The sequence below is a fragment of the Asterias rubens genome, chromosome 10, assembly GCF_902459465.1.
Source record: "Asterias rubens chromosome 10, eAstRub1.3, whole genome shotgun sequence".
In the NCBI taxonomy this organism is placed as follows: domain Eukaryota; kingdom Metazoa; phylum Echinodermata; class Asteroidea; order Forcipulatida; family Asteriidae; genus Asterias; species Asterias rubens.
Window position 1 is genome coordinate 16,519,088 of NC_047071.1, and position 14,664 is coordinate 16,533,751.

Sequence of the window (14,664 nt, forward strand, 5' to 3'; positions counted from 1 at the left end):
GTTCTTTACAGCATTATATATCCTTTAGACCATTACTCAAACTCCATTGGGGGAGCATAATATAAACATAATATTAGTAGTAATTTGATAATAATAGTATGGACTTGTAAAGCACATATCCACACTGCTTGGTGTTTAAGGCACAGTAAAACCAAAAACAAACGAAAGAAAACAGACACAACTAAATGAGTACTTGACAACCTGTGACATAAGATCAGATTTAAAAAGAGATTTGAAGTGTGTGGTACAAAGACAAGATCTAAGATTTAGTGGTAGTGGGTTCTTTAGATGCGTGGCGCAGCTGAAGAAAAAGATCATACAAACTAAAGCTAAGTTTAAATTAGCGCTAAGAAGATAATCCAACACAATGCAGTCTTAGCCATCTACCTCCGTGTATTTTACACCTCCAATTCAGGGTCCTGGGCGCAATTTCACAGAGATGCTTAGCAGCCGATTTTGTGCTTACAGTGCGATTTCCTTTTCATGGAACTGCCAACCGTAAACACACGAAAAGGCGTGCTAACCTTCCGATGCTTACTGTGCGAAAATAAATGACGTCACAGTGCAAATCTATGGTGAACGCGAAATATGCTTGCACCTCAGCAAATTTGTCTGCCACAGTAAGCACAAAAATTTCCTTCCGGTTAAGCAGCACAATTTTGACTCCCATTACATGGCCGACCGTGTTAGTTCGCAAAGTAAAAGGAAAACCACGCAATTTCGAGGCAAATTTGTGTGGATCATTGTATTCTACTTTCAAAATATCTTTCTAACCATATGCATTTTATACCAAACGGTATAAAACGCTTTTAGAAGACCAACTCGTCCGATCCAAGGCAACGTGTTCCTTTAATTAGTCGAAGCCCATATTCTACTGAATTTTATAATCTTATTGATGTGACAAAAAAGGGAGATCATTCTAAACATAAAACAAACGATTTTTTCAAACTCCTGAAGTCAATAATCATCTGCGCTCATTTATTTATTTATTTTTAAAAAAAACTTCCCTTGTCAATGCATATTATTAAAAATAAGTTAAGAAGATTTTCCTTAATTGAACACTTTATTTGTGGTACGTGTGCTATATAATAAAACTCCAATATTAATGATTTACTTCTTTTCCATGACTTCTATTAACAGCGAGCTCTGACCGTGCCGTGCTGAACTACTGTGGGGTCTGTTACGGTGGAACTACGGGCCTCCCGGAGAGCAGTGGCACCAACGCTTGCGGACAGTGCGACTCGGATTCCAATGCTGACGAGGCATCTTGCTCCGGGTGTGATGGTGTACCAAACAGGTTCGTCAATGATTCTTAAGCAAAGGAACATTCAATAATTGGTTTTTGCTATAAAAAAAACAGTGTAGGCGCATTATGTTATCTGGTTGCACGAGAAAATAGAGAAAACCGATAACACATTTTACATGACATCGATTCAAAAACATCATTACTAAAACGCTCACTGAACGATAAACTCCAAACGGGAAATGAGTTTTATTTGTTTTTCAACAAATACGACATGTTAGACATAAATGTTTCAAAGGGTGTTTTCTACATCATCATCATCATTAGACCGTGTAAATTGTATGTAAATCTGTGATCTTAGACAAGTTTTTGTATATGTAATGTGCCTTTAGGTGCATGAACAGTTCGACGTATGAACCAGCGACTGGATATGCTAGAAATCGAAAGATCGACTGTTGCAGTCGATCGGAACGACTCGGGAGTGCCATGGTGTCAGACGTCGATTTTGTCATGAGTCGAGCCAATGTAATTATTGGGTCGACCTAATTGGCGACTTTGGCTACAGCTACGGCTAGGGCGCGCGCGTCTGCTATTCTTCAACACTGACATACGCGCTGATCTAGCCGTAGTTGTAGCCAAAGTCGCCAATTCGGAAACGGCCTAATAACTAAAAATTAATTGGGTCGACCTAGAGTCGCTCCTTATCTATTTGGTTCGGCGCGACTTGGCGCGCCAGTCTGAAACGGTTGTTAGTTGTTCGAGATTGTGTAAGTGGCAATGCATTGCTTGAGGCTTGATGCAGATGCATACATTCACAGCAAAATAAACACCATTATTTTAAAAGGAAGCCACGGATGCCTCATAAGGGACCTTAATCACGGTAGCTCGAAAGCCCTGGGGAAACCTATCGACAATGATGGTTGCTATAAGAACCATAAACACTGGGGTAAACTCTTACTCTTCTTTGATAAGTGTTCTTGGCTCTGTAGAATGCACTGCCACTCAATACCTAAGACATTGTGATAAAAGTATCTTGCTCAAGGACACTAGTGTCGAGTCACGATCATGATTCGAACCCACACTTAGAGGCACTGGACACCTTTGGTAATTGTCAAAGACTAGTCTTCTCAGGGGGTGAATCCTATGCATATGCATAAAATAACAAACCTGTGAATTTTGTTGCCTAAGTAACTAAATTACCTCTCTCAAATACTTTGTTACTTCAGAGGGAGCAATTTCTCACAATATTATGCTATCAGCTCTCCGTTGCTCGTTACCAAGTCAATTTGTATGCTAACAATTATTTACAAGTAATTACCAAGAGTGTCCAGTGCCTTTAAACATTCTTATACACGAAAACACAAATAACATATACACTGAAATTCGTTCATAAATTACTGTATTTATTTTTTTCCTAACACAGTGGTCAGACTTTGGATGCATGTGGTGTATGCGGCGGTACCGGTACAACGTGCTTTGGTGTTGGCTGGATAGTCCCAAGTGTTGTATCCGATGGTTCTAATACCCAGGTATAATATCAATACAAGTTTGACAATCTCACCTGAACAATCATTTATTTTTGTGAATTCTTTATGTACATAAACCTTGCAGGCGACCTTTTAAAAAGACTTCATCCGTTATTTCAGCATGATTACACCATTCACGAAGGTGGTATCCCTCCCCCCCCCAAAAAAAAAAGAAGTTCTTCTAACACATGTCTTCATCTTGTACATAAGATGTATGGAAAACCACGAACAAACAGAAAAGGTAACACAAACGGTCTCCACGGGGGAATTCTAAAAACTGGGGTGCTCCAAGGAATTGTGTGTACAAAGTGTATGTGAGGTTCGTAACTGCAGGGGGAAAGGAAATAGCAAAATATGTATTCAAACGGATGTAAAAAAAAAAATTAACAAAATAATAATAATATTATTATAACGTGTGTACCCTCCTCCCTATAAAATTCCGAGCATGATATTTGTGTGGCTTGTGAGAAGCGCCTTGTGGGCGCCTTTTTAGGCGGATTCTGCGCTATTATAAGATCTCTTTATTATTGTATTATCTTGAAAATGTTGTTTCTTTTCGCCTTTCCATGTAATAGCTCCAGGTATACGGTGCTGGGTTTGATGATGGTTCTACATTCGCTTGTATCTTCGAAAACTCTGAGAGCGCCCAGACATCCAGTGATGCAGTCTATGTGGACTACGTCAGCTTGCAATGCGATGTCCCAGAACTGGCGTCAGGTAAAATATAATTTTAAAAAATCCAAACTTTTCATCGTGTTTTAATACTTGAACGTAAATATCTCTAGATTTTGATGTCTTAATTATATTTCAGTAAAGGAGTCCAAACTTCTGTGATGAACATTTGAAGGTTGAACGAACTTTTTATTTTATTTGTTAATTGTTTTCCTTTTTTCTATTTTCAGGTGATTATTCCGTCAAAGTTCAGAAAGATTCTCTCATCTCGACGGCAGAATATTCAACAACACTTACTGTCCTTCCAGGTAACCTACTCACATCTTACTTTCGGCCTAAATTGAATAAACAAAACTACTTACAAGTACACAATTAATTCCTTGTTCCTTTTTATACTCGTTTTATGTCACAAAACAGTTGGTTGTCAGTTCTCTTAATCCATATTAAATCATACCCATGCAAAAGGTAAGCAATTTAAATGCTTATTTTTTCAGCTTTCGATTCATTTTTGTGAAACTTCTGTTCACTTGTATTCATTTTATTTTTCTCCCTCTGATAGTAATCGAAATTTTGAGCGTTCTACCGTCTGAACTTACCGTCAATAGTTCAGTGGAGAATTTCGATGTGACCGTCACAGCGTCAGAGAGCGCCTTCACTGCCGTGAAAAGCATCGCTACACCTTACCTCATCATGGAAGGAGGTGAGAATAGGAGATTTTTACTCACTAGTAATTTAGTTTACTTTAACCCATCAGGGGTGCTATTTTTTTTCTTTCTTTTTTGTTCTCTCTCTTAATTGTATGTACATGTATTTGTTTTCTTTACGAAATAAAATAAAATATGACCACCATTATAAAAACATTGGAGTGTTTTATTTCCTACTATTTTTCATAAGGCTACAGAAAGATACACTGAGCATGATATTCACTTAACTAATAGAAAGAAGGTTCCTACGCATGTGTTCAAATGACATGATATTTTGTTTCAGTGTAAATTTACATTCAACAAACCTAATGCGTGAGCAAATAATAGTGTATGCAAGTTTACACAGTTGTTTATAAGACCGTCTTGCCAAATTTAAAACTTGATAATGATCTTATTGTTGGCCGCCATCGTTGATTGGTTGTGCTCGCGTGAAAGGCTTGTCATTGGCTGAGTGGTGTACACAGCTCGCACACGTATCAACTTTTTCCAGTGTCTGTCATCAAAGATTTTGCAACCAATTTGGAGGAGATCAATTTGCACAAAAACTTGTCGTTACAAAAAATAATTGTATACCATCGTTTTGATGAGAATTTTTAATGTAAGAAGTATTGTAATTGTAGTTCTTAGGAAGTTGTTGAAGTTGTTATTATTTATTATATTGTATTTGAGAATAACTATAGTTGTTTTATGATGTGAGACCCATACTTTAAATGTATGTGGTTGTTTTAATCATTGCCGATATTGCTATAAATGCCAATCTATTCTAATTTAATTCACTTGCATGTATCCACAGACATCAACATAATTCCAACTGGAGCTTTTGACGCAGAGTCCGACAGTATTATGTCATTCACCTTACCAATGCCGAGCAGGTCCATCCAGGTTACAGCTTGGCCGTCATTAAACGGCATTGACCGACTGACGGCCTCTGACGGTCAAGGTTTCCCTTTTACTGCCTTCTACCCCGCACCAGAGTTTACTGAGGTCTACTTTGCTTCTTCCGGTAAAATTATGAAAACTATTATCACATTCCCTTAAATCCTTTGCTCCTCTTGTTGCTATAAATGGACGTCTAAAAACGTCTACAAATATTAAACAGTTGGTGTTATTGTAAAACAAAATCTTCTTTTTAGCTTGTCGTAAATGTTCCATGAAGTTGCATTTTTCATTTCACCAAAATAACAATAACAACAACCACAACACTTTAAAGCGGCAAAAGAATTTTTTTCAAGGGTATAAGAAATAGGTGAAAATCGATAATTTGTCGAACAATTTCGAAAAATGTATATTTGTTTTAACTTTGACCATTCTGAGTGGCGTCTTACATCGCAAAAGAACAACGGTGTCACTACAAACAACAGCAATCGAGTAAACCAAATACATCCTTTATTTCATTCCAATTAGGTGCCGCGCTAGTTGCTCGATTCAGCGCTGGGGTTAACTTCAACGAAGTCACCGGTTGCGCTGATGTGTTTGCTGATACAAGTAAATTTGGCGCCAATGGTTTCTGCAAATGGGTTGGATCAACCACACTCTACATCATCCTCGGCACTGGAAGCGATCTTGCTGCAGTCGGTAAGTGGGACGTCAACAAATTATATTTAGAGGCACTTGAGAATGTTGGTAAATGTTTTTTTTTTCTTTTTCTTTTACAGATACAACTTTACAAAAACGTGTTTACAGTAAATTCATTAGCATTGAAACAAATGTGGCATAGCCAATCCTCTAAATTAATTTATTACTGCATGTTCCAGGAAAATATTACTGACGTAGCGGAAATATTAATATGTGAAAACACTGCATGACGAAACTGGATGAAATGGACTTTAAAAATAAAAACCGCAAACATTTTGTATTCGTATACTTGTACATGTACATGTGCAATATTGCACTATAATAACATGCCACACTGCGTTTGAACGAGGCAAAAACAGACTTATTGCTATGAATTGAACTCATGACCATTGTATTAAAGAGTTTGCTTGTGTATACAGCACATCTTAAATTAAGGGTATAATCTTTACTTTAGTAATTACTCCAAAACATATTGACCAAAAAAACGTCCTTCCAATAATGTTCTGTCCCGCATACGGCGATCTGTGTACAAACTTCTTCTGATAGCGCCCTCTTTTGTATCATCCTGCTTCGGCCCATGTTTATTTCAGTTCACATCATCTGGCAGAATCTTCAGCAGATTTCACTGGGACACCGGAGTCACAAATAATCTCCTGTTTCCAATTCTGATTCAAGGAGAAACAGTGCATGTTTTGTAGCCCATGTTTTCATAGAATTATCCACACTATTCTTTGCATATACACAGGTGACGAGTTAGCATTGAAAGCTGACTCCGTCAAAGCGTTCCGAGAGACTTACTCGTTGTCAGCGAGTGGCAGTCAATCCATAGGCGGGCCATCCACTCCGATCGTCCCCACCGTGGTGCTCCTAGGTACGCCGAGGATTACAAGCTGTGGTACGGTCAAACTCAGCGGTCGGCAGTCGCAGGGCGGTGCTGGACGGGATATGGTTTACACATGGAGCGTTTCTAGCACTGCTGGAGGAGACACATCTTCCTTGGAAACCGTTCTTGCAGGTATTGCATTTAGCTAGGAAATATAAATATATAAAATAATTTAACTTAAAGCACGCAGCAATTCAGGTTGAATACATGACAAAGTTATTTAAATTGGATCCTAATTCCTACATTTTACATGTGTAAATTTTTGGGTTGTGTAATAATATTGTGTTGTTTTTGTAATTGTTGTGTTTGTGTAGGTGCCCTTGGCCTTTGCATAGGTCTGCATAAATAAGTTTTGCTGTTATTGTTATTAAAGATGGTATGTCAGATTTTGACCCCAAACATTAAAAAATAGATTTTTTTGAGTGAATGGTATTTCAAAGAGTATATCACCCGCTCTAACGAAAAAAGGTTTAACTTTTACTTTTAAAGGTCAGGAACCATGACAAAAATTTAAAACGTTTCTTATAAAACACATAAGAATTGGTCACGTGATATATTGTCGGGATCCCGACAAAAACTAATTTTGAGCACTTTATTTCACTGCTACTAAAAATTGACTTTTTCGAGCAATGGCTCAAATGAAAGCTTGTAACTTTCTCGACCCCCATCAAAATACCTATTGAATTTTAAATCAAAATTTTGGGGTCAAATCGGCCAAAAATCTGACATAGCATCTTTAATATTATTGTAATATTAAATGATTAACTTCTTAATTATTTTTGACTGAATGACTAATGTGTATTTTCCTGCAAATTTCCTCGTTGTAAAACATTATCAAGATAAAATTGTTTTTGTAATTTTTTATTATTATTGATTAAGACACTTTGCTTTTCTTCTTAAAACTTTAAAGATGAATCCAAGGTGAATCTCGTGGTACCAGGAGAACTCCTTGATGCTGATACAATCTACACGTTCGGTTTGACGGCAGAGAACTTCCTCGGTGAATCTGACACAGCCTACTTCAACGTGTCTCGGTCTTCACTAGCCGTACCCGAGGTTGCTATCTTGGCTAAGGGTGTCGACCCGACACAAGTCTATGTTTCAGACAGGTAAAGGCCTACCAGTAGATGTTCGTCTCTGTAAAGATTGGAACGTCAATTTCTTTTAAAAAGGGCAAAACGATTCTCGTATGTTGTGATATTCACCCTCTTGAGGTTCGTGGAGTCGTTAGCGGGAAAAACCTCATAGTTCTAGGAGTAGGGCCTAAACTGCCTGTTATGGTGTTTTCTGCCAAAAAGATCGTGGAAGTCTAGCACTTTTTCAAACTTTTTGGGACCACTTTTTCTATCCCCCATACATTGCTTTAACACGTGAAGGAAATGCACTCGCACACTTTAAAACAAATTCCAATGTTCGCGCTAGAATTGCACTTGCAGCCTGTGGTAATTTTATGCTACTTGAAGCACACAGATAAAAAAGTCTCGTCTGTACCACATAATAAAATACATTAAATCCCAACATTACTTTGTTTTCTGTTTTACCACTCATAACAATCGTTCTGTGTTTATCTTCAAATATTTGCGTTTCCAAAGCGTGTCAAAGATTTCAAATTTTCAGTACCAATAACCAAATCATGAGACTTGTTGCAATTTCGGTTCATGCGAAACCATCGCAATGTGCAAAGCTCTCAAGACCATGTGTTTATGAGCTCTACTTTTAAACTTACCAGATTTTACTTGAACTTATCGACGCCGTCAAAAATCACATGAGGAGACGGTGGTCTAGAATACTGGGGCAGACAGACTAAGATAAGCTTAAATAAAGCCCCCCATGTTCTTGAGAAATTTGTCTACTTAGCCCTCATTGAGAGTAATCTTGTCATTCTTTGTCTGTAGTTTTGACTTGACAGCTGAAATAACGTTTTATTCTGACTGTGTACCCCCCGGCGAGACGGTCTTCTCATGGTCTGTGGACAATGACAACATTCCATTGAATCTAAAAACGATCAACCGTCGAAGTCTTCATGTGGATTCCAACTCACTACCAGGTACAAATATTATTGTCAAGATACTAAAATCTGATGCATTTTGGTAGTTTTACTCAAAATAATTGTTAGCTTACAAACTTACTTGGTAACGAGCAATGGAGACGTATTGATAGTATAATACATTGTGAGAAACGGCTTACTCTGAAGTAAGGTAGTTTTTGAGAAAGAGGTAATTTCTCGCTCAAATAATAAAAGACTTCAGTCCTGAAGCCCTTTTTTAGGTTGTGCAACGAGGGCGCTTTTCTGTCATTATTCTCTTGCAACTTCAATGACAAAATGAGTCAAAATTTTCACAGGTTTGTTATTTTATGTGTATGTTGCGATTCACCAAGTGAGAATACTGGTCTTTGACAATTACCAAACATGTTCAGTACCTAAAACATATGGTGTTGCTGGTTGTGGCTGCTGTATGCGCCGTAGCACCTTGTAAACCTTTATAAGGCGCTAAATAATTGGGTCTAAAAATTCATCACTGCAATCTTTCTGAAAGTTTGTATTATATACTCGGCTCCTTGAGTACGTTGTTTGGTAGATACGTGCGCTTAATAAGACTTTGATATTATATTATGGTAACAGTTCATCCCCATGTATAAGTTAGTATTCATGTTGATATTCAATATTTATTATACATCTACTTACCACAGGGGATTCTACCATCACTTTCACGGTCACCATTTACAAGTCCAGCGAGCCGAATAACAGCGTTTCACAGTCGTTCACAGTTCAGACGATATACTCTGACCTAGTGGCAATCATCTACGGAGGCTCGGAGCTGACAGTTGGCCGTGATAGTGGACTCTTTGTACTGGACGGATCGGGATCGTTCGATCTCGATGAAGTGGCTGTTGATATGACTTATGAATGGCAGTGCTCTCAGGTATAAAAAACTGACTCGAAATACTATTCAACCATTAAGTTTTGAAGGAAAAAGTTCCATTTTCTGCCACCACTTTTTCATTTGTTGTGAAATAGGCTATAATAGTATGCCATTTACCTAAATGAGATATTCCGTTTTGTTAAAATGTGTGAAATAGTGGTAGCACCAGGATACAGAAAGTTTGCCCCCATGAGAATGAATTAAAAAATTAAAAATAAGGCTTAAAAAGTTGGAGTCATTGATTGGATTTTGTCAACATAAAGCTGATTTATAGACAAATATCAAGAAAGATGTCTCATGAGAAGGGTTTAGCTGAATATAGTACAAAGTATACACACCCTTGCTTTCTTTACAAATGAGTTACATTTTCTTTAATATTTTTTCGTTTACCAACAATCGAACGCAGGTAACCGATAACACTGCCTGCTGGTCCTTCAAATCCGGCGAGGGCGGTACACAGTTTCCGACGTCAGCTGCAGCGGCGATGAGTCTTCTCTCGTTTGATGCAAGCTCCATGGAAGCAGACAAGATCTATGAGTTCACGCTGGTGGTGTCAAAGCAAACCCGGACTGCTAGTACATCAGTCATGGTCACTGCACTGAACGGTGATCCACCAAAGGTTGGTTTCATGTTCCCAATAGACCTTATGCACATGATGTCAGATGAGTGGGGCGCCCTCACCTAGAGGTCAAAAGGCGGACATTCATTCGGCAAACCTGTGTGTCACACAAATAAATCTGTGCTTTTTGATTGTTTCGTCATCATTTTACCTCTAAGATGGCGGCTGGATTACGAGCCAGCACTACTCCCAAAACAGTTTTATTCATGGATGTACTTGCAAGTTTACTGCTTAGCTTTTTTTAATGTCTACAATGTTGGGGATTTTAACAGACATTGTTTACTGCAATCGCTATTTCATATTGAGAAGCATAAAATTTACTTGTACTTTTCTAGGTGGACATCACCTCCATCACGGGACGAGTGAAGGCCGACAAATCTCTGTCTTTGTCTGCATCTATCTACCATGACCTGCCCCTCTCCAGCTACGTATGGGAGACCGTCGGAGACGACTTAGGTAAAAATTAATGCAGAGTTTCACTGCATATAGCTGCTTAAGCAGAAAACATTGCTTAAAAATATTCTGCTTAGCAGAGATAAGCAGGATACCAGTCTAAAATTGTACATGTGACATGGTGGTATGGCTGGTAACCCTTTTCTGGTAAAAGAAAAATCACAGGCATATTACTCGGGTGGGATTCAAACCCACGATCTTTGCAATTCTAGAGCAGTGTCTTACCAACTAGACCGCCCGGTAGCTATATCTTGGCTCATTTAGTTGTATTTGGCAGGGAAAGGGTTTATGGAACTTTTTGCATCTTCTTTTTGCTTCTTCTTTGTATTTCATAGAGCTGCTTAAGCAGAAAATATTGCTTAAAAATTGGTAGTATGGCTGGTAACCCTTTTTTGGTAAAAAAAAATAACAGGAATATTAAGCTGGTGGGATTCAAACCCACGTTTTTTGCAATTTTAGAGCAGTGTCTTACCAACTGGACCACCGAGATGGCCCGGTAACTATAACTTGGCTCATTAAGTTGTATTTGGCAGGGAAATAGTTTATGGAATTGTTGCTTCTTCTTCTTTGTATCTAGGTTATTCCTACCTTGATTTGACTGACAGCAGCAATCTGAACAGTGAGATAGGCTTGTACTCACTGGGTACCACCAATGGGTCATTCACTGTACTCAGTATCAAGAGCGGTAAGTCTTCCAATTTGGATTCAAACTTTAAACTAATTAGTTAATTGTTTTATTGAATTAATTGGCTTTTCGCTAAAAATCACATTGCAGCCAAACACAGGCTGAATTTAATACACACATAAAATTGCATTATTAAAACTCAGTAAATCTGGCACACAAAAAAGACGGAAATGCACACTAGAAAAGAAAAACAGTCGGTTAGAGTAGATAATGAATAATTAAGATTTGATTGATTAAATTTGGCAAAAAGTATAAACAGACCGAGGAATAATTATATACACCTCGGAAATATTGATAAAATACAATACACAAAATGGTGGACTACTGAGGGAAGAAAACTAATCCAGCAATGTTTTTTATTTTTGTAACTTGGTCAGCTGAGAATGTGTTTATTTGCCTAATTTTTGGTTCATAAAATGGCAGACCGTTTTCTGTCATGAAATTACACAACTTTTCGAGGGATAATTATGTGAATCATTATATGCTTCTTTTAAACGATCTTTCAGCCATATTAATTTCAAAAAAATGTATTTTAAAAACCCAAAGCGCCCAATCTGAAGGCAGTGTGCTGCATTAAAGGATTATAGTTTGCACTCTCGCAAAGTGTTGTGCCACAATTTTTTATTTTTTCCTGAAGACAAGCAGAGTATACTGCAGTAAACTGTTTCGAAACATCACGACCAAACTGGCTTTGCACTCCCACTAAAGAGATTTACACATGGTTGCACCCGCAAGTTTACTTTTATATTTATAGTTTCTGCCTTATTTTTGACCGATATTCCTGGCTGTTTTCTCTTTAGGTAAGCTTACTGCTGGCTCTACCTACGTCTTCCAATTGACGGCGACCACTGAGGATATGCAGTATGGTATAGCTAAGGTTCAATTCACTGTACTTGGTGAAGTGACGTCATGTGTATTCAGCCTGGATGGAATTGACTCATACAATGAACTAGATTCGGTAAGACCATGCACGAGATTTAGTTTGATAATGGATAAAATCACGTTACCCGCCAAAATGTTCTTCTGTGTAAACTACTTGTGCCATACTGATTTACGCTCGGTGTACAAAATGATGGCATTCAAGCAACTTGTCAACCGACTTTTCATAAATTTGTCATAAATATTGTTCTAAAAGTTATCTTGATCTAAAGTCACATTCCATCTTGAAAATGTGACTAGATCCTTTAAGATGAAATGTTCACAAGTCGATGGTGTGATGGGTTCTTTTATAGCTTACACAATGTCCACAGATTTAGGTAAACTTTATACGGTTTGAAGATAATCATGGAAGAATACTTCCCATAAAAAATAACTTGCTGAGGCGCTGTAGTTTTTGAGAAGATGAAAATTATTTTAGCATAAACATATATTTTCGTGACTCTCCTGAAAAAATTGCTCTGTGATTTTCACCTTTTTTTTCACAATTTTGACGACTAATGAAGCTGAAACTTCTACAGGTAAATTATATTACATACATCTTCATTCACAGTGAACCGGGATTCATGTCATGGCCAATCATCACTTGATCTACAAAAGGTATCAAAGCAGGTCTCCATGGTCATTGTGATGCGCTCATTTTCCAATAGATAGAAACCTCATGAAATTGGGGACAAAAATATAAGTCTCAATTCTCATGCTTAAATTATTGGACCAATAATGAAAAAATTTGACTAAATGCCAGAAGCAAAAAAAACTCATTGAGTAATGAGTATTTTCCTTTCTGAATCCCATAGATTGCGTACACTATTGAGAACTGTGTTGGAGACGAGTCAGCCTACCCTCTGAGTTACAGAGTGTTCCTCTTGGATGAAAGTAAACTGCAGACCATTACAGAGAAGACAAACGACCCATCAATCAGTGGAGTCGGAAAGCCTGTATTGGGAGACGGTGCATCTAATACTTTTGTTGCAGAGGTGTGTAGTCGTTCCTTTTTGATATCAACTTTCATCCTTATACTGTGGCTGTGCCGAGATGTAGAACAAAGAGCTACTCCAGTAGCTTTTTCCCTCGTTCTGCATCTCTTTGGTACTCCTTGCCTGGTGCATGTTTCCCTTCATCCTATGATCTGCCATCTTTTAAGAGGAATATCAATTCCTTCCTTCAGCTCCACTGAGTTTCTGCATTTCTATGCTTTCTTCCTTGTAGCCCTTTACCTAAAATGGCTTTTAGCCTTGTTTTGGGCCCTTGCATAAAGAAACTAAAAAAAATAAAATAAAAACTATTAAATATACCTTATTATATATATAATAAGGATTGAAATATTATATCAGTGAAAAGAACAAACTTGATTTTTTTTTCATCCCTGGCAGAAGTTTATCAAAAGCACACTCTAAATACTCATTGCGGAATCTTTGAATGTTCGTACCTAATTAATGTGCATTATTGTACTTTTTATTTACCCGTAAAATGAAGTAAATGTAAAATATAAGTTTTCTTGTCATTTTAAACCGAAGGTGTGTGACGCATTTAAGAGCTGTGCCTATTTCTACCACACGGTAAACGTTACGGCTAACCTGCAGTGCACTGCTGAGGCAGTAGCCAGTCTAACGGAGAATCTTGTCAGTAATGAGAAATTCAAACGTAAGTTACATATTATAGCCATTGACACCCACAAGTATAACGTGGAAATATTGCCAATATTGTTTAGATGGAATATAACAATAACAATAAAAGCCCAAAAGGGTCCCAAGGCGCTGTACAGAGGTTAAAAATTAAAGTGAGTGAAGTAAAATACCGAACAATAGACCTTATGCATCGACGTCATCCAGCCGCCATCTTTGAGGTCAAACGGTGACGAAACAATCGAAACGCACATTGATTGGCCAATGATCAACCTCCTTTTGACCTCAAGGTGAGGGCGCTGTACTGAAATGACGTCATGTGCATAAGGTCTATTTAAGATAAACAGATTAAGAATGCTTAAGAAAATTGCAAACGTCAAGTAACAAAAATTTAAAGTTTAAGCAAGTTAAGAAAACAATGGGAGACTGTTTCAGACAATGAGGTCTTTGTTAAGTTTTGTTGATGTTAATTCACATACATGTCAAAGTATTGTTTCTTACCTTTTAATGAATATTTTCCACATGTTCTATTTTTACCATCAGAAAACTATGGCGGAGCATTGATCAACTACAACACTATTGTACAAAAGGTAGAACTTAATTTTGATAGTATACACACTTGTATACAATTGTTTTCATACAACATTCTTATATCATTAAGAATATCGCACAGCTTGCATCCCACCCACAAAATGGTTTGATACATTGAAAGACTTGAAGGCAGTGGACACTATTGGTAATTACTCCAAATAATTGTTAGCATAAAAACTTACTTGGTAACAAGCAATGGAGAGCCGTTAGTAGTAAAGCATTGTGAGA